Source organism: Tauraco erythrolophus, chromosome 1 (assembly GCF_009769465.1).
Source record: "Tauraco erythrolophus isolate bTauEry1 chromosome 1, bTauEry1.pri, whole genome shotgun sequence".
Taxonomy (NCBI): domain Eukaryota; kingdom Metazoa; phylum Chordata; class Aves; order Musophagiformes; family Musophagidae; genus Tauraco; species Tauraco erythrolophus.
This window is the reverse complement of record NC_141465.1, coordinates 114555001-114576676: the sequence shown is the minus strand read 5'-3', so window position 1 is coordinate 114576676 and position 21676 is coordinate 114555001. Positions and strand designations below refer to the sequence as shown.

General features: G+C 38.8%; 1 protein-coding gene across 3 annotated transcripts in view; it reads right to left on the bottom strand.

Moving 5' to 3' along the window:
* Positions 1 to 21676, bottom strand: part of ATP8A2 (ATPase phospholipid transporting 8A2) — a 350180-nt gene that overhangs the window by 125939 nt on the left and 202565 nt on the right. The window lies entirely within an intron of this gene.

Genomic DNA, 21676 nt, shown 5'->3' with positions numbered 1-21676 from the left:
GCCACAGTGTTCGCTCTTCAGATAATTTTAACATGGCAAATCGTTACTTGCATCAGTCATCTTGCCATTTAAAGTTTTTTTTTTTTTTTTCCCCCATCAGTGCTCAAAACAACACACAGAGGAAAAGCTCCAGCCACACAACTGCTGTATGTATGATATAGCTCATTTCTGGACTGCATTAGGCTGGAAGTCTCTTGTAAGCAGTTGACTCGCAATGGTTTGGTCCTCGGCACCTTCAGTCATTCCCAGGAAGCTATTCTCTACCTTGTTTGTCTTATTAGTATCAGGTTCTAGAGTGAACACGTGTGCCTTTTGCTCAGACACTACAGTGTCCTATTTGAAGACTACTGATTGTTTTCTTCTTGAAGGGAAGAGGATTTGATAAGTGAGGAAATATTTTCTAAACTAAGAGCTACAACAGCTGGATTTCAATCATCTCACTTACCCCACAATCAACACACCCTCTTTGGAGTCAAAATATTTTTTTATGCTGCTGAAACAGAACACAAGTTATTTCAGCCTTCAACTGAAATCACCATCCTGCCCCCAGAACTACAGTGCAACTGTTTTACATGTTTCCAGAGTTCAAGCTCAGATACCAAGAAATAGACCATGCATGAGAAAACAGGTTATTTTACTCTATAAAAGCTTCTACCTTCTGCCCAGTGTTAGAGATGCAACCAGAGATTTAAGGAAATGAGGAGTTGCCAGGGCTACTGTTGGGTAATTTTTCATAAAACAAGGCACTTCTCTGAAGAAATCAATTTATACGAATACTTTCGAGCATTGGGAACTCTGAGTTTCCAAAGAGCAAAAAATGAAGAACAAAGCACCTGGCACAGCAAATAAAGAGCATTCATTTTATGGGGCAAGTTCACAGCATGACATATGTATGTATACTATTGAACTGTAAAATCAACACACATTCATTCTTATGGATAAATCTGCGGGTTAAATTACATTTAAAACAAGATACTGTACTCAAAACTGCTGTGTTAGTTTTCCTCAAAAAAATAACAGAAGAGAAAAAAATATTGATAGTTACAGGTTTTAATTACACTCAATGACAAGGTGTCTCAAATAAGGAATTAACACACTGCCCATGGAGAAGTGATTTTGCTTTGTATGGAAATTTGAAAACCTTTCAAGGTTATTTCTAAGCCAGCACAATGCTTCTTCTCAACACAGCACTAGATTCAGCCATAACCAACAACTCCAATGCCTTACCCAGATGAACCATATATCTTGAAGCAAATTCAGAACTGCAAACTAATTTATACCTTGGCTACTTTAAAAAAAAACCCAACACATAACTATGCCACAAAAGCATATTGCAAGCTATTTCTCATGGCTGAGAGTGTTCCTACTTGCCCATAGCCATTACAGAAGTGTTTCTCTTAGCTTGCTCTGCATGCATTGCCATCAGCTTGCTAAAACTACAGGTATTACAGACAATTTATTAGGTTCCAGTGTTCCAAAAAGCCACAGAAGACAGTTGTGTAAAACCAGAGTGAGCAGCTCATCTTTTCACTATTACGTTTTTAGTAATTCCTCCCACACTTATATGAGATTAACGCAAAACTTGTCAAACTGATAACTCTTATGAAATGGTAACATATTTGAGACTGCAGTATAGTGATGACTAAGTTACTTGCATTTCTTGAATTCTTAAAATAACCAGTTAACTACACACAGCTTAGTTGTTGGTATTTGAAGGCCAAACCAAACCTCACTCATGAAGCCTCTAATCTTTAGAAGTAGTTAATTAGATGACTTTCCTTGTTATTGAGAATTTTGTTAATATTAAACATTGAAAGAGTTACTAACATCACTACCTGCCTGTCAGCATCACAAAACACAGGGAACCAGTAAAGCATCTTCACCTCAGAAAAGGTGTATTGTATACAACTTCACTGAAGATAAAGGAACCAGCAAAGAGAAAGCACTTTCTCTCTACCATGAAAAATCAGAAGCAGAACATGGACTTCAGATGAGTACCTTCTGAGAACTTTGGGGAAAAAGTAAAAAAGACAATTGAAAAGTATGAGGGGAAAAAAAGATTAACACATTTCAAAAGGAAAAGGGCCTTGTGGTTAGCAATGGTTGCTGAAAAGTGCACTGAACTTTTTGGCTTTTTTGTTGTTGTGGGTTTTTTATGTTTTGGCTTGGTTTTTTTTTTGGGGTTAGTTGGGGTTTTTCTTTTGCTTTGTTTTGAGTTTTAAATAAAACTGATCTATAAGGCTTCTGCAAAGAGTTCTATAGGTTAATTAATTTAGCCCATGGATGATGCTGTATTAACGGCATGCATCAGAAGTTATCACCGGAAAACTGGATAGAAGCCCAGATGTCTGGTTTAAGACCATTTTTATTTCCTACATTTTCAAAACATTGCATGGGGCTTTAGCTGCACGACTCAGATGAACTTAATGAGAGTCATGCAGCTATGCCTGCATACAGCGCTTTGAAAATAGAGAAGTACTGTTTTAGGTTCTGTTTTTCTGAAGCTCTCCCTGGAGTGATTTAAAGCAGGTTTTTCATCTCAGTCTTTTCTCTAAAGGTCTTCTACACTTCACATCACCACGTCTGACACAGATAAATAGCTGAAAACTTTGGACACCTCATTTTTCAAAGACTAGTACTCAGAGCTTCTGTGGTACCATGAAACCAAATGCTGAACAGTCAAGCAATTAAATTCAGCCAATTGTCCATATGCACTCAATTTAACTGCAGTAGCTTACTTCAAATCAGAACACAACTGTGGGCACTGAGCAGAGTTACAACTTAGTATCAACATATGTCATTTATTATGATTAATTACTACTTACTGTAAACCATTTTAATATCCACACATGATCAAACCTAATATAGGTTATTCAGGTTCAAATCAAAACTTCAGTATATACAGTGTATTACACACCACATAAACCTCTACAGGAAAGCCACGCTGTAAATCAGAGATTAAGGAAAAAGATAACTGTATATGATATGTATCATTTACAACCTATTTAAAAAAAAATTTGCTATATTTGTTTTAAGCTATAATAATAATAATATTACTGTATTCTCATATTTTAAAAATATACTTTCCTTATTCTATTACATTTTCTTTAAGCTGGAGTGCTAATCTTTCCCTTTCTAAGCTTATGAATCACCTGTTTAAAGAGCCCCCGCAATCAGCTGGCAGCTTGCAAATCTGTCTTCAGGTCCAAAAGGACAAAGCCTGAGGAGGAACTGGGGCTTCGCTCTAACCTTTCAATTCTGCAATGACATTGCAGAAGACCGAAGGGAAATACAAAGACTTTTACTTTTCCATTTTAAGTGCTCATATTTTATAGAAATAAACAATACAAGACACCATGAAAACCCTTAACAATTTTATAACAAGCTCTGAGAGAAAGCAAGCAACACAAGCAGGATCACTTCAGGGAAGCCTATCTGTATCAGAAAACACATCAATAATGTGAAGAAAAAAGGATCCCATGTGGAGGCCATTAAGAATAACTTCAGAGAAAATCAACTGCAGCACAAGGATCTTCACTGCATGCAGGAAAATGGACATAGAGCATGTGTACATCAACACTACTGATGCATCAGCTACACTTCTGACTTGTGTGCATAATCATTACACAAGCCATGACCTCCTGGAAAACACCCTCCTAAAGTTTAGAGATCCTCCTGATTCTGACCAGGAGTAACACAGTAGAGACTATCACAACCAAGACAATGTGCTTGCCTTCCCGTACGGCTTAGCCAGGATGACAGATTATTTTCAAGTTTCTTGCATTTCTTAAGACCCCTGGGCTCTAGACTCATTCTAACTAAAAACATACACACAGCCCATCCTGTGTCATCCTGGTGACAATCTGTCATCCTCCAGGCATTCCTCAGCTGTCAGTTTTGAACAGTACTGGTTAAATATTTTAGTGTATGGAAACACATTATGGAACAAGATCTTCTTGTATTCAGTTGCATTAGGTTCTTATATTCTTTGCAAAAAGAGACTGGTTTTAGGCAAACATTTAAAACTAGGGCAGAAAGACAGGCAGGCAGATCCAAGACATAACGTGTCACCAGTGCAGAGCAATTTGGAAGAAGTAGGGAACTGCCCTGATCCTCCCTCATACAATAAATACGGTATTTTCATCCCAGACTCAGTTTGTTCTCTTTCCTCACGTGGCTATTGCATTTCTGGACAGAGCATGAGCTGTGCTGCAAGTAACATCCTGCAGGTGTTTGTTGTAGTCCCAGTAATATTTTATTTTACTGAGAATGCAGATGGGCTTGTCTGTCATATAACGGAGTATTCTTCTAAACTTGGAATTCAAGTTTACGGCTTTGGGGCCAGATCAGAGCTTTTAGAAAAAGAAGTTCCCACAGATCACTAGTGGCCACTCATATTTCATGTTCCAAGATATTGACCCAAGAAAGTAAGAGAGTGGTATCAGAAGTTAAGCAGCTTAGCAATTTCTGATACATTCCTGTCAAAACAACCTGAACACTCAGAGCTGTGTATCATTGCCAGCTGTATTCCAGTAAGAAAAAAAACTACACCTAGCTTGCATTCCAGAGGCAACTATCCATCCAAAATGAATCCCTGCAAGACCTTCCAAGAATATACTATTATCCCTGAGTAGATGCTGGATCATATAAACAGCAGCTCATCTCCAGGACATCAGAGAAAATACATTTTGTTAAAACACAGGGACAGGACCCGTGAGCTGCATACACTCTGGGGCAAAGCAGACACCATTCAGGATTCCTTTAGGGAGCCAGAGCACATACTGGGAGGCCACCATACAGTCTAATCGCCATGATGAGAGTATTACCAGTGTCGTACATGGTGAATTTGCCTGGGTCAATGTGTAAGGGTTAAGTTCAAACTGTCAAAACCTCAGCTCCCTAGTCCACGCTGTGTTCTTGGTTCTCAGTCATCCACACCACACAGGGTAGCTCAACAGCCTTTCATTTGGAAAGAAGTACTTGTTTCCTTTACAGAAGGCGGCAGGTACCACTTCTGTGGACAACTTGCTTCAGGTATTGCTCTTTATAGATAAGACAGGGAAGAAAACATGCCGAGTTCAGTTCCCTCCAATACTGACCCAGCAATAGTGGCACCATATACCTCATCTCACCTTTCTGCACGTAGCACATATCTACTATCAGGCTAAAATCCTTATGCTGACAGCAGTGACACAGCCATCAAGTCATTCCAGGTATTTTATGTGAAAAATACTCTAAAAATTATTTGTCAGACTTGCTAGATACCTAGAAAGATGTGAGCACAGAACTACGCATTGTGGGTATAGCAGGTCTCTCCTAAAAAGCACCTACAAGTAACGTGGCAAACCATGCTGTACCCTTCGCCTGAGAGCCAGGCACTGCTTTTCATGGCAAAAACCTTTAAGAATGCAGATATAATCAGAGTCTAGGAGTAAATCATAGGTATGTCTTCAGCACATTCAGCAGGAAGGGTCAAAGCGTCATTAATGGTACCTAACGTAAATAGCACCAGCAATACAGCTACAGAACCACTACCCGTGCAGGTAAAGTTTCAATACTTTTTTAAAAAATGTGTTATTACTTCTGAGCCATTTTAGTTTCAGGGTATCAGTCAGAGGATAACTTCAACAAAATATGAATTATTTCAAAGAAACACTAATAGCAGAACCAAAAGCTGTTCTATGCACTAAATACGTAATGACCACACTTCAGAAGAGCCACAGGAGTTAGCTAACTGATTGCTGTTTATGATGCTGCTGCTCCTCAAATAGGGAAGAGTGAAACAGAACTAAGATCACTTGAACCATACTTCCAGCTTTTCTGCTCTGGCTTGTGAGGGGTAAGAAATGATTGTCATTATAAAGCTGAAATTTTCCTACTATGTCTGGAACTGGACTGATGCCTAAAGCCACAGCTGACTGCTGTTGCCAGCATGTGATGAACTAGAAGAGGAGGAAGAGAAAATACAGGGGGTTCAGCCCTTAAGCTGGCATCTAACTCTGCAACAAAGAGCACCAATGTGCACAGAAGCCAGAAATGCCACATTGAACCTCTAGATTGGGGGAGCTAAAAGGTGCCAGCTCACTAAGCGGTACCTTCTCAAGCTAGAGATTTGTTCTCAAGTATTCATTACCTGTAAGAGGATGCTCTGAGCAGAAAGTAAAAGTAACATCTGCTCATAGTGAAACTGGATTGCATTTAGTTAACAGTCCCCTTAGTCTGTCCCATTTCGTCTAGATAAAAGCCTTGCTCCGGTGTAGAGCCTGGGCTGGTAACATTTGCCAGTGACATTTCTGAATACTTCCTACAACTGGTACTGAAGCTCATTCCACTTGACTTACTCTGGGCAGCAAAAATGCACCTACACTGATACAGAAGACAGGGGCTTAAACTATTTTATTTAAATATGAATCAAGGCAAGGCCAACCTTTTCTTTTAAAAGGATAGGGAGATTCCACACTTCATACACAAGTGGGCCACGGGAGCAAGATCATCTGAGTCCAGCTCAGATTTGCTATTTCACAGCAGCAGATCCACTGCTCCTCGCACCTCTGCTGACCCATAGGAGATTTCTGTCTTCTCAGCCATGCTCAACGATAAATCAGCTGAGGAGACTGGAATAGTAGAGGTGGAAATTGAGACAAAAAAAGGATGTAAGCAGCCTTGCTGTAAATTCTGGTTTCTAAGCATAAGTTGCATACACTGTGAATTTTCTTAGGGGCAGCTCCAAGGAAAGTTTAAAAGTGATTACAGAAAACAACTGGCACTGAGGGCAGGTTTTCTTGGGTAGATGAACAAAATAATCTTTCACCAAAACTTTGCCTTCTAAAATTAAATCAGTGTCATCTCACTGACATGCATATTTCCTAGAAAAAAAAAAAACCAAAATGCCATATCTTCAAATTCTTGCTGACTTTTTAAGAGTGACAGCAGTTTACCTTAAAGTTTATATTTACTACATAAAGATGATGTCAATACATCGGAGAAATGGCCACAAATGACTTGCTGCTGCAAGAGAACTTGTCATTCTAGAGAAAAAGGAAACAGTGAGATGGTTTCATTTTTTACCCATTTCTTTTCAGCCACACTCAGCGAGAACGTTTTACATTCACGCCACAAAGATAATTCATTGGCTCCATCACATTGGTTTTCCTAAGGCTACAGATGCTCTTTTAGAAGATTTTATTCATATCACAAAGCTCATTAAAGAATTAAATTCTTGTTTCAGATTTTGAGAAAGAGCCACCACAAATTCAAATACTGAAAATATTAATTGCCATATACATAGTCTACTCTATTCCTTTAAAATTTTCATTAGCAACTGATTTCCTTTAAAGATGAGGGATACTGGGAATTACCAAGTCTGACACACTGCAACTATCTAGCCTCCTGCTGTACATACAATGGGGATTTCAAAACAGTTTGAGAAACAGGTTTAGGCAAGAGTAATGCAAACACAGAAATAGCTCCTCTTTGAGAAATACATCAAGGATATTATGGGATATGCGCATACAAGTGAGTCAGTTCAAAATGCTTGTCAGGAAATAGCTGAAACTCACTGATCATTAGTAGAATATGTTAAGCTATTAATTCTCAAATGGAACTTGTGCTGGACTTCCAGCTGTTTGAAATACTAAAGAGAAACCTGGAAGTCTGTTTTCATTTTGGTACTACTACACTTTTTATTCTTTTCCCACCCCCCGTACTCCTCTTCCCCAACATAGCAGAAAAGCTGTGACTGACAACTTTTATAAGTGTCCTTTCTGCTTTAGAGCAGACAGTAAATAATTTTATGAATGGTAAAGTAAGACACCTTCAAGGTGGTGCATACACAAACATGCACATTCAATTTAGAAGGAAGCCTTTCATGGACTGGAAGGAAAAAACCCATGAGTGCTACAGACCAATATGTGCATTTCTAGGAGCAGAGCACTTGAGCAACACTGATACTACCCCTGAATGACTTTCTGAGGATGGAACTTCTTAGAACAGTATGGCAAAAACAGATAATTAATGATTTTTGAGAACATATTAAAACAAAACTTAGAATGTAAAAAGATGCTTTTACTTTCTATACTCAATGGTTTTCTGCTCATATAATTGATCAGTTAGAATATTGTCTATTACTACAAACAAACCCAATGAATCAACCATGAAATCCTGTAAGAAGATACGTTATCACTCCCTTTACTGATATCAGAGCACAATTGCAACTAAAATAGCTTTTCTAAAACAAACGTGGTTTCACATAGTTTCTACAGCATGTAAAAATTTACTTTCTCTTCTGCTATTATTTTTCAAAACTGAAAGACCTCAGTGGTGAGGCAAAGCCACAGAATAAAAAGGGATTCTGTATTTTACTATCTAAGCAGTGATTCGACGAAAAAAGATTTAAGGAGGACTATACCCAGTATGGTGCTGCAACTCCCAGTAAGGAGCCAGACACGTAACAGTGTTGGCTTGGAATGAGACTACATCTTCCAAAATATGACACTGCTGCAGGACCCAGATATGCAGTGGAGAAAATGGCCAATCCTCAAAATTTACAGCAGCTCCAGAAGTGCTGACAAGAATCGACAGTATTTTTTAAATTATTTTTTTTTTATGACACCTCAAAAGATTGTTCTCAGTACCAACCTCCATAAAGACAAGGCCAGGAGCACATCGTATTTGCAATGGAAGCAGGAGCTATTTAAATGCAATACAAAAGCCATATTTTTAGGGTATTATTCTTTGTATACCATTAAGCAGGCAGCCATCTGCCAAAATTGCTTTTGGAACAGGATACATACTCGCCACAGGAGTTTACTGTGACTGGTGCCAGTAGGGGGGGAATATAACTGAAGCCAGGCAGGTGAAGGTCTGTTTCTCTCCATTTACTAGAATTATATAGTAATTACTTCTGTTCGAACAGAAGAGAGCAGACATTTCCTGCCCACCAGAGTGGCTTCCAGCTATGCCTCCAAATGGAGAAATATGATAATTAAAGTTTCATCGATCTTCATTATTTTTAATGTGACAGTAGATGTGGGAGTATTGCTAGATTTTATATTAGTGAAATGTATGCAGCAGCAACTTTCTTTGCAAATGAGAAATTTAGCCAAGTGTCTGAGCACAAGCCCCAGTGCCCAAGCACAAGCCCAAGCAGATCTTATTGTACCTGGCATTTGTACCATTTACTGCTGCTTTGGGACTGCAATAAAAACCTGCGGACTTGATTCTTCATAAGAAAGGAATAACAAATTTAGTGATGAATCTGAAGTGAATACCAGTGTGGTTAAAGGAAGCACTGGAAACTTCTCACGAGCATGATTCCCCACCAACACACAAGTAAAATAAGTAGGAGGACAGACTCAGTCAACACAACCCAAAAAAAAACCCACTCAAAAACCACCAGTCAGTCACCAATACTCAGGTTACACCACAGTCAGCTATGCGAAGAGTGACAGGCAATGACCAGAGGAATTGTGCTGAGTTTCTGAAGAGCAGAGCTCTCAGGAGACCATCATTTACTGATCTGACAACCTGCTCTATAGGGAATGAAAGTCAGATTGAAAAAAAAAACCAAACCAACAACCCCACCCAAAGGCAACTTCTAGATCCTGGTTAAAAAAAAAAAAAAAAAAAAAAAAAAAAATCGAGCTTCCAGACAGATACACCTTCACGTGTGTGAGTAGTTCTCACTAAGTGTAGCTATCCTGACCATAAGTAGAGGAAAGCCACAGAAGTAAGTGTCACACATTAGAAACCATGTAGGCACCAGCAATATATTTGAGTATCAAAACCAGCATGCTGAAAGTCGCATTATTTTATATGTTACCCTTTTAAAAATGCAAACAAGGTAATGACTTCATTGCTGAAGAGATAACAGACCTTCTCCTCAGGCAGAGAGGTCAGTTAAAAGGGGAGAGCTTTGTGCCTACCCAAATGCCTCCCCCCCGCCTCCCCTGCCCAACCAGAGGGTTTTACAAAGTCTACAGAGACCCTTTGCAGACCACCAGCCTACACTCCCTGTTCTTCACCATGCCCAAGAACGGAGGGCTTGCCAGGCTTACTTGTCGCTTTACTTTACGTAGTCAAAAGCCGAACACATTAAAATATGGATTAAGATTGGAAATCTATATGTTCTAGCTTTTCTCTCATGCCTTCCCTAGACTGCTTTCTCAGCAATATTGGGCAACTCGAAAATAGTAATTTGCTCATCTCGCATCACTGTCCTCATGCTATCCTGTTTTTAGGTAACATATTCCTGCTTCTTCCCCTAGATTTACTGCTCCCATCTTCTTATTTCAACTCAACATAAACTAGGAACTGCTTGAAAAATCATAGTAACTGCTTCCAGAGAAGCAAAGTCTGCCAGGACTTTCACTGTTATCGTTTTATCACTCCTCCGTTGCAGGAATACCTTGTATTACAGCACGAGCCAGCGCCTTCTTGCTGCCCAGATGGCCTAATGCACATTTTTAAAGATGCCCGCCCGCCATATACCACAAATCGCACACCATAAAATCCAGTAATTTTACATACATTCTGTTATAATTATGGTCTCCAATGTATTCTGTTTTTGAGAAATCATAGCTTCCTTACGCACATGAACAACACATGACAGACAGAGCAAAGTGGTTTTTTGTTCAGATGTGCCTTTGGGATCAACTACCACTTCTCAACTTCCTTTCCTCTTCCCCAACTCTACGTTTTGGACATCTTAGAGTAACAGATACCCAGACAGCTCAAAAGGGGAAAAATTGGTTGATTATAAGTCCCAAAGCAGCTACGCTATGAGATCACTACGGATATCATGAACACCAACTCACACCCTTCATCTGCTCTACCTCAAAAAATTTTTTGTCTTTTCCGCAGATACACAAGCAAAAGCTCCCACCCTAGCTTACTAAAACCACACGTACACTTAAGTCTGGCAAAGATCTACATTGCTAGCAGAAGAGCTGGTCCCACCTCTCGTCCAAGAGCTCCTGTGTGCATCAGGAACATGATCTGGCTGAACTCTAACCTTAAAGAGCTCATCCCGCAGCTGTGCAAACACTAGTGCCTTGGGAAGAAAGCAGGAAAAAGAACCCACCTCTAGGGAGATATGAAGATCAGACTGCCCTTTTTAATGGAGCACTGCACAAAGCTCCCAGTGCAGAGAGCTGCTGGATCCACTGCCACAGCATGGCGTGGTGCCACCAAGGCAGACTGCAGCAGGCAAACAAGGATTAATGATGCCACTATGGAAGTCACATCTTGACATTTCCTAAACTTCATACATTTACATATTCAATCACAACACTAAGCACAAGAAAAACAGGAGAAAGTAAAGCAACTCAGTAGTCTATCCCTATCTTGTCCATGAAGCAGGATGTATGAATGGGCATAAACACATTTCTGATTAGTACAAAACCACATGTCATTTTTAATGCTAATGAATGCCAGCTGACACAAAGAACAGGCTGACTGTCATATTGCTTAGCTGCTCCAGACACCTGTCACTCCTTGGCAATGAAAGGAAGAAAAGGTCAAGACACTGTTAGTAAACCCAAAGGGGAGACTCACTTTTCTATCAAAACTGAACTTGACAGGAACCATCATTACAAATAATGCTGAGAGGTTCAGGTGTTACTGGTTACCAATGGCTTATGCTTCTGCTGCTACCGAGCCGTCGACATATTTTAGTTAACACGAGTAAAATCAACCTGCACTGTCATCTATTAATAAAGGTAGCGTTATTTGGTTTTGGATGAGAACATGTAGTATTACATTTCTTATCTTACATACATAGTATTTATATAGTTCATACAAAAATATATAGACTTTCACTGAAACCTTGCAGAACTTTGATACAGCTAAGGCTAATATATATTCCATCTTCTTGCTTTCCAAATCCTTAATTGCTTTTACATGAATGCAAAGAAATCCAGCAAGAAGAAAGCAAGCAAAATAATTTTGTCACATTTAAAAACCAGCAGACCAAGTTTTGACCTCCTTCATTCTTCTGACAGCATGAAGTCATCAGTGGTTATCCATGTCTTTGTCTTGGTAGGGCAGAACCGGACTTGTAACACGAACACACATCGAGACCACTTAGCTCTTGCTTCTTCATGGAATGGGCCCCTGTGCTTTTTGAGGTATAGTTCTGGAGTTTTAGCTTAAGCCCATGATTGCTGACTATACTGATGTTTATATTCAACATGCAAGTATAACCACAAACACAGGTTAAGATTATGGTGGTCTCAGCCTTTAAATATTGGTCCTGATTCTCTTCTCCCTTGTCAGACACAGGCCCAGTTACAGTCAACAGTCAATCCTGGTTCAGAAATACTAAAAAAATATATTAGTCCAGGATGCCCTTACTTCAGAGTAGTCGCATTCATGTTGCAGTGGTTCAAGAAAATAATCAGGTTCAAAGTAGCAGTGAAGACAAGAACTAACGGGAAATGTTAAGGAATGTCAATAGAAAATCTAGGGGGCAAGAAGTTGCAACTGACTCATTTTTGACATCTCTTCAGAAAAATAGACTGTGTAACTCAGAAGTAATACTATCACTAGGTAGCACGATTTGCTATTTCTAGTGCATTTTAATATGCTCTAAATGACTTTGTCGAAAAGAGCAAGGAGATATAAAAGCAATGACATGCTCTCTAGAGCATACAAATAACCAAAAGCTTATGAACAGTCAAAGCTATCTGTGTTTTGCTCAGCATCTCAGTACATATGTAAAAAAAATAACCTGTTTGGGACAGGTTATTCAAAGCACACAGTAAATATAACGGCTATCACACAGTCCAACACGTCCTAGTGCCGGCTCAATTAAGCGATGCAGGATTCCCATACAAGAAGGGAGCCTCTCAGGAGCACTGAGTGATAACAATTCCTGTACTCCTGTCCCCAGCCACACAGCTCTAGCTCCTTACAGGGCAGATATCCCATGAGTCAAACACAGTCAAACCACTGAAGTGATTTTACAGCAGAAGAGGCTGTAAAAGTACATTTGAAAATGATGGCAATGCTGCTCCACATTTGCACTGGGGACTGGACTGATCACGGAAGACATGGTGTATTTTTTACCTCACCCTGCTGTGCTAAAAATTTTGGTTCAAGACCTCGAACTCTGGTAAACAAAAACTCCAAACCTACATTCTAGATTCTTTCCTTCACAAACACAAAATACATTTTATTCTAAATCCTGTACGTGCACTTAAACTAGGTTACAGATGCCCTTTATATCCCAAAATAAATCAATCCCAAAATCCCAAATAAAACAATCTCTAGTGGTTAATTAGTGAAACTGGATAGAGGTATTTTTATCATTAGTGCTTATCCGAGTGAAATGGCAAAATTATTTTCTACTAGCATTAAAAAAAATGCACTTTTAACATTCACACAGATTTTTAAATTTGGCCTTCTCTGTACCCACACGTAATGCCATATGCACTGAATAGGCCTAGGTGGATGGGAAAGTAGGATCCGTTCCCCTTTATTTTTATTAAAACAATGGGTTATCCAACATTACTGAGTCGGAGCAGTCAATGTTTTTCAAGTTACTATTCAAAGCCAGAAGAAGAGTTATATTTAATTTGAAAACTTTTAGCTTTTGGAAAGAAAATGAAGTTTAAATGAAGAACAATAAACTATTGAATTTCAAAGCTGGTTTTGTTTGATGGAAAAAACCCTAGGTTTGGGTTTTCTTAAGTTTCATAATACAGGTTTAGCTTTCCTCTTAAAAGACTCCTCACATTAGGTTACTCCCTTCTAAACATCAGCTTGCATTTTCACTGGTGACATAGTTAAACTGAAAAAACATTTACTGATGACAGGATTCTGGCTTTGAGGAACACGTAGCTCAGGAGATGGCTACTGTTCCACATTTAATGTTTCACATTTCTCAAATTCAGAGAAAAGGATTATTATTGCTTTGTTATAAACCCTCCAAATATGAAATTAAGATTTTTTTTCACATCAAATTAAGTGTATATTTCACAGAGAAAAAAAATATTGTGTCTGTCATACATCCCTTATGTATATAAATGCACAGAAAAAATGGATCCAGGCATTCTGAACATAATACCTGCCCAATAAAATATCACAGTATATATCTTCTTGAAGTAGTCTATTGCGGTGCATGTTGAACCTGGTAGGTGTTTCACCTAGAGATTCTGGAGACCACGCTAAAGAACCTAATTTATCATTGTATAATATTTGGAATGTTGAAAAATTATAAGCTGTGTTGGTTGTAGGGTTTAATCAAGTCAGTGTTCATAGAAAGTCAGAACAAGGCTAGTACTCATTCCATCACTTTTGAAAAAAATCAAAACATTTAACAGTTGAGTCAATTCAGTTTTCAGGGAAGATGGACTGTTCTCTAATGATTCATTGTGCAGTGTGCAGCACTAAAAAAGAAAGGAAAATTAGCATGGGTTTATCTTTGTGACTAATTCCTTGAAAACTCTTGGGATTAACATACTCAGTTAGAAATCCTAAAAACAAGAAATCAATCATGGACTAAAGTTGGTGAGACCAGTCTATACACAATTCTGAATTTCTTCAGGCAACACAGGAGTTGAAATATGGACAAAATTGCCAGTGGGAGCAATATAAACTAGGCACTATAAATCAGCTACGAAAGTGCTTTACTTTTTGTTCTTAAAAATATATCCTAATTCTATCTGGACAATTTTGGATTAGGTTGGCCAACTGTATTTTATGATATTCCAAGAAGTCTGGCAGGCTATTTGCAGGATCTGTTTTCTGTAACTATTGCTACTAAAGAATGTTTTCTTGAATTGGAGCCTATGATTAGCTTTTTTGGTGGACAGGAAGGGGATACCATTCTGTGCTGCCCAGGTCCTCTGCTTCTGCATGTGAAACCTGTGTATGAGGCTGGTAAGAAACAGTGCAAATAAGCACACATTTAAAATCTGTTTTTCCAAAAATTATCAACAGATAGTGTTGAGTCTCACATTTTGGTCCTCACACTGTGTCCATTACTGTGCTTTCCAGGTCTACAAGTTCTGTACTATAACTTCTGTAAATATTCTGCAATCTTTTTAATTGATTAATGTTACCCAAGCTGGTGGTTTGGATTCCTTTATTTTTACATGTTTCAAAAACAAATGAACAACAAGAATGAAAAAAACAAAAAAAAACCACCCACAAACAAACAAAACAAAAAAACAAACCACAACCCACCCGCCTCTCCCCTCCCCCCCCTCCCCGATTCCTTCACTTTCTGGATAAGATTTGGTATTCAGTTATCTCAGCATAGACCTCTCATACTAATTATGCTCCTGCTTTTGCTGCTTTGGACAGGTGAAGGTCCTGTGGCACACCTGCTAGTCCCATACTGCTCTCTATGATCCCAGAGCATCCATAAAGGCTATCTACCTGGACACTACAGAGGTTTCTCTCAGGAACCTAAATTTACACCTGATATCAACCTTAAGGACACTGAATCCCACTTTCTGCCTATCTGAATGCACCTGTCTACAGAGAGTAAGTTGCTTGTTCAGGATATGCATTCATTGTGAGAATTCAAAAGCCAGATTAGTTCCAAATTACATACAATGGAAATCACACGCACATCATGATACAGCATTGTTACAAGCTTACCACACCAAGTATATGCACACAGAAGTCATGACTACTAAATGCCTACTGGCATTTGAAGTATTTGAGCAGGAAACTGAATAATTTGAAGCCACAAGCATGACAAGATAGCTAGCTGCCTATATTATTGTTATCCCTGTTAGAATTTTACAACCAGATGTTCTTATTCTTAATTTAACACTGGGGGAAAACACTGCTCTTATCTTTTAAAAAAATTGCTTTTTATGACAACAGTTATTGCATTTCAGTCCTCAACTTATTGCAAAAATCCCCACGCTTAAGGTTTTCTATTGCCTGGCTGAACCCTCAGAGTTGCAAAGTCAATTGGAAACAGAAGGCACAGGGATGTAGGTAAAAGTCAGATTACATAAATCAAGGATAAGCACACAGAAGCGTTAGAGCTGTATATTTTTTAGTATCATATCAGATACACTCAATTCTGCATGCCATTTGGATAAGAGGGCTAAAACTCCCATGTCTGCTTTCCATATTTTTAAAAATACTTGTCATGTTTGACAGGAAAGCATGAGACCATTCATTTTTCTTTTTCCTGGTCTCGTGCAGCAACATTTCATGGGTGCTTGCGCAGCTCGTGCTATTGACCACAAAGTGCGTGGGGCATTTCACAGCTCTCATTACCAGACCTTGCTAGACTCACAAAATCACCAATTATTTAAAAGCATGTTTATCTACACATTGTTTATTTGGAACTTTTAAGATTTGAAAATTCAGCTCTAAAAGAGAAACTACAACCCTGGCGTTTTGTTCTTTAGTACATAACTTGTTTGTTTAACACTGCTTACAGTCTCCACAAAGAAACAGCTTTCCAATCCGTGCTTACAACTGGATTCTTATGGCAGAAGAGAAATAATGCAGCATCAGGGTATGTACACTATACTCTTCCCTTCCTGCTTGCCGTTCATTTCTGTTATGGCCCTGCACTGCCAGACCTTGACACAGGCACCATTTATTTCCCTCCACTCCCTGCACATTCTGCAATATATAATACAAGAGTGCTTCATATTAAGCGTGTTTCAGATAAACAACACGCTCCAGTGAAGTACTGAGCACATTCTTCCTGCACACTGTGTTGGCCTGAAAGCTATCTTCCATGCTACCGTTTCCACAGAACCATTCCCAAATGCCTTGAACTCTTACCTGATATTTCTGATACCACCTTTGATCTTGCTGTGTTTCTACTTCTCCAAGCATGACATGAAAGCAACATTCCTGTATTCTTTTACATTTGAAATCAGCTATATTTCAAAGCTCTGATGTCATCAGGACAACTCGATATCATCTCCAGTGAAATATATCTTCCCAACAGATGCGAAACAGATCTTTTGTTTCACTACTCATTTTAAAGCCAGCTTCATAAATAACTGAATGAGATGAGGTTTTGTAATGATGCCCAGGTATTTGTCTGTCAAATCTTTAAAAGCCAAAACCCTGGCACTGACCTTCTGCTTCAGGATGGTCCTGAATGATGGGCTTTCCTCAGTAACAGCTTAAGAGCACATTGCAACTGCAGCCAGACATGGGAAACACAGGAATGGACACCAAAGAGGGGGCTTTATATTCACATTTCACCTCTGCAGCCATCTCGGTAGCTTTCTATGTAGATTCCCTTGCTAGTGTTAGAACAGACCCAGCAGGGCCAGTCAGAGCAGATAAGTGGCAGCAATTCGTCTATCAACCATCTCCGTGGACAGAAAGGCTTGATTCTGTACCCCTCTGTGGTCAGAGAGGTAGCAAGCAAGGGAACCTTGGCAGCATTCATATGCAAAGGCTAAAGAATCAGGCTGAGAATCAAACTGAAAGGACTTGAATTCCCAGGACCCACTTCTCTTTCTGCTTTTGCTTTAAATTTCATTGAGTTTTGTATTTTCAAAAATCAAGGGGGAAAATAAAGAGAATGGCAGGAGGACAATGACGAAGAAATGCAAAGGGAAAGTGAGATCAGGTCAGAGAAAGGAGAGCAACATCAAGATTCCTGCTCTTAAGTCAAACTAAAATCTTCTCAGGATTCACTGTCTTTTATCACTTTGATGACTTAAAATTCACCTCTTAAAAAGATATCAGGAAGACTTAATCAAGGGAGAGGGAAAATACATTCTTATCTCCATTTCCCTAGCAATCACTACAAGGCTTGCCTTCTACTACATTATCTCTCTAGTCATGTGAAACTGTCCCAATATGGGCACACATTTTAGTTGTCATCAAAATAGCTGAAAACAGTTCCTGAGGCCCCTGTCTCTCCACTAAAAGTCAGCCATTGCAGGAAGGTAAGCACCAACCTTAACCCAGCAGCATCTCTTAGCAGTAAAGCCATGATGCCAGTCACCTGAGTTCACCTCCCACCAAAACCCAAATTCTGTATTTTAATTACCACTTTTCCCAGAAGGTGAAGGAAAGCTGATGAAATTTAAGGTTCCAGAGACACCACAGTCTGGATCCTCCTGGTATAAGAGTGATTAGTGTTAAGATGAAATTCTAAGTGTATTAGGAGTTTAATATAGCAATGCTGAGATGCTAGGAAAGGAGACAGCAATATGTTCTCCTCAAGCATTTATCATTGTTTAATTAAACATCAGTTTAAATCCTAACATATGCCTCAGCAAGTTGTGTCGAGATGTTCTGTGCGCTAAGCCTGAGTACCATCTTATTTCTCTCTGATATTTGGAAAGCATCAGGGAATACAAGTTATGATGAGTCCCAGTGTTTCATTGCTGCAAAACTCATTTACTGTAATAACTACAGTTACTCCTCAGGTGTTAAAGCTTCACTGAAATAAAACAGATACAGTAACAAAGGTACAACTGACAGTTATATTGATCAATGTGCTCTTTGATTTGACTCTACAAATATTTACTCAATACAATCCCTTAGATGATTAACTTAGAAAGTAGTTCAAGTTCAAATCCCTGTTTCATTATGATAATAAAAAAATATTCCCTGTACACCACACATCCGAGCAGAAAGTACTGGAAAATATTTAACTTGTCCAGAGCATTGGAGACAATCAGGAACATGCCATAGGCACAAGCAACGGTGCAGAAGTGCTGGGCACTCAACTACCATCCTCTCAGGCTGAAGGATTTATTCCCTCACAAAGCTTCTCTTTCACGAGCAGCACTGATCAGTGCTCCTGAGCCTCATAGCAGAAATACAGAACGACTCAGCTTTCTTTGGGTAACATTAAGAAGGGAATTAGAGACCTCTTCTCTCTCTATTCTCCATCCCTAGGATACCAAAATTGGTGCATTTTCAGTTTCCAGGCAATTTGGCTATTTTTATACAGTTTTGGACAGGAGGTTCCTTAAGGCGACTACTGAAGCAAACTCACCAGGGGAACTAAAACCAAATTGAGCTTTTCACATTGCTGCAGGTCTAAAAGATTTCTCTCACTTCACCTCCATAAGGCTTAAAATTGTTCCCAACTTGTATGTAGCGTGAGCGCAGAGGGTTAACCAAGGCACAAGGCTGAATCTGAAGCCCTTTCATACTGGTGAAGAGTCTCCTTAAGACATGGCAAGGAATTAAATTTGGTTTGATGCTGGTCACCGAAATCACGCAAATGCACAGCTACCGGCATCCTCCAGCGACTGTAGGGTTAGAGCTCTACTAAGACACTGCCCTTCTGCAGACACTACTGTATTTATGGAGTTTTAAATCAGAAGGGAATGTTACAACCATCCGGCTGGGCAACCTGCACAACAGTTTCTGTAAGTTTTCACAGTCGTGTCTGTATCAACCCTAGCATAAAACTTTTTTTATACAGAGACTATCTTTTAGAAAGATAACCCTATCTTGACTAATGGATGAGGCGATGTCATGTTGGCAGGGCAGGGTTTAAACAGGGAAAATGCATCCAAAACACAAGTCAAATTTTCCAGAGAAGAAAACTGAAACATGAACATTTGTTTAAGAAAGAAATGTCCCTAGTTAAGAAAAATCAAACAGTCTATAGACACCAGATGCTCTCTGGATTAAGATGATAAAGTCTTTTACTGAGGAAAAAGTTATTAAATTCTACTACTGTCTCTCTAAACAATTTGGCCATTTGCTTTGGAAATTCTCTAAAGCTCGTTACACATTTTTCAGTGCCCTTGTGTTAGATGGAACCAACTCCCACCCTTAGTCATGGACATCAGGAGACACAAAAGCTCACTTGCCTCAATACCGTATGCAGAAAGCACTCAACACAGACTCATACAGTGGAAACGACATCTGACCTCATGTTCTTGGAGCAGACTTGCATTTTATATATCATATAGTGATATCTCTGGCTAATAAAATTCCTCCCTATAGTAAGATGATTAAGCTACCTCAGGCTGGAGGTCCCAGAGGCCTTCACCTGTCTTCAATCCCTTCCACAGCTGCTCACATGGGAAAGCATAATTTCACCATACAATATTTGCTGCTGAACTTAATTTACTTGTCAGACTATAGCAACTGAAGCAAAGACACTGCTATAATGCAAAAGAAGCAGGACTTTCAAAACTAATTTTCAAATGGAGAAAAGAATCCTAGAAGGCAATCACAAAGCTGTTAAGCATTGAACAATTCAGGAAAAAACCCAGCAATTCTTTTGCACAATGAGTATTATTGTCATCTCCAACACCACTTAAAAACTATTACTGAAAACATCAGTTATGATCAGCCTGAGTCAAATTAAAGACTATTTCGGAAAGTAACCAAATGAACCAAATCTTAATTAACGTGTGAAATGCATGTCAGAGCTGTGAAGGTGGGTTCTACACTAGGACAAGAACACACCTGTGAAATCTCAGGAACATGAATCTGGCTAAAGAGTTGGAATACAGTCAAGATTAAGATGCTTGAAACTTACAAAAAAACCAACTCCTTGTATTATTTCACAAATCTAGCATTCTGTATATCACTCAACCATCCTGCTCTCATCTACTATAGCAAACCACTACCATTATTGTTTTGATGGTATAGCGTAACTCTGGCAGTAAACAGACTAATGTCTGTTGAAATAACAGCCAACAGCTAATTCAGAAATTGTTAGCACAGCAAGTTAGTGGAGAGTACTTGTTCTCTAGGAGCCTAATATAATGCATAAAAGATGAACAGGCCCTTGAGGGAGTCAGGCATACACACACTGACCATGATATGATTCATTAAATAGTAAAACATTACTTACCCACTATGTCCTGTAAACAACATAACTAGCTGCCTAGTTATAAATGTTCTAATTTTCTTATGTCAGCCTCATTCATGTCTGCTTAATTGTAGATAGAAGTAGAAATCCTAATACATACACATAGATATATACAAATAAAACTGATGAACAATGTGGAAATTGCTATACCAAGTGACCACTTGATACTCAAGTGACCAATCCACTGAGTTCAAGTTCCTTGTGTGTTTCTAACTATAACTAGCACACGATAAACATCCTTTCCTGATATTTCTTAAATTCAAAACTATATCCTGAAGCATGAGAACCACATTTCTATGTAAGCAGGCTGCAATGTAATATATTAATATTCATAGCAGTATTGAGCCATCTAAAATCCAGTTTCAGTACTTGACATCTTCAGGCAATTAATTTTTCAAAACACAGTTAGTTAGATTTTAAATATTATTAAATCAAGTAATCTAATTTTATAATTTCGCTGCCATTGTAGGGCAAAATTATGTCCTCTCTTTCCAAAAAACAAGGCAAACTACTTTAAGTTCCAGCTAAGCTATGGTCTTTATAGTTTAGATGCGACAGCTATAGTTTTTGCCTAGTTTATTATTTGCCTATAGAGTTCTACCGGATTATATTAAATGAACTTTTGATTGAATTTTAGCCCCAAATTCAAGTTTTATAAATATAAGCTCTAATTGAAATGTTTCCATGTATACAAAGAAGCTTTCAATAAGAATATTTACACAGAAAGAATGAACTTCGTCCCTGACATCTCATGTCGAAGGCTTCACTGTACTGAAACCTTCAGTTTTCCTTTTGCAAACATTAAAATTTTCGAATGAACTAACTTCATCTGAGAAAGGAAATGGAATTTCCAGTTGTTAAAAATGGGGGAAAAAAATGTCAGTC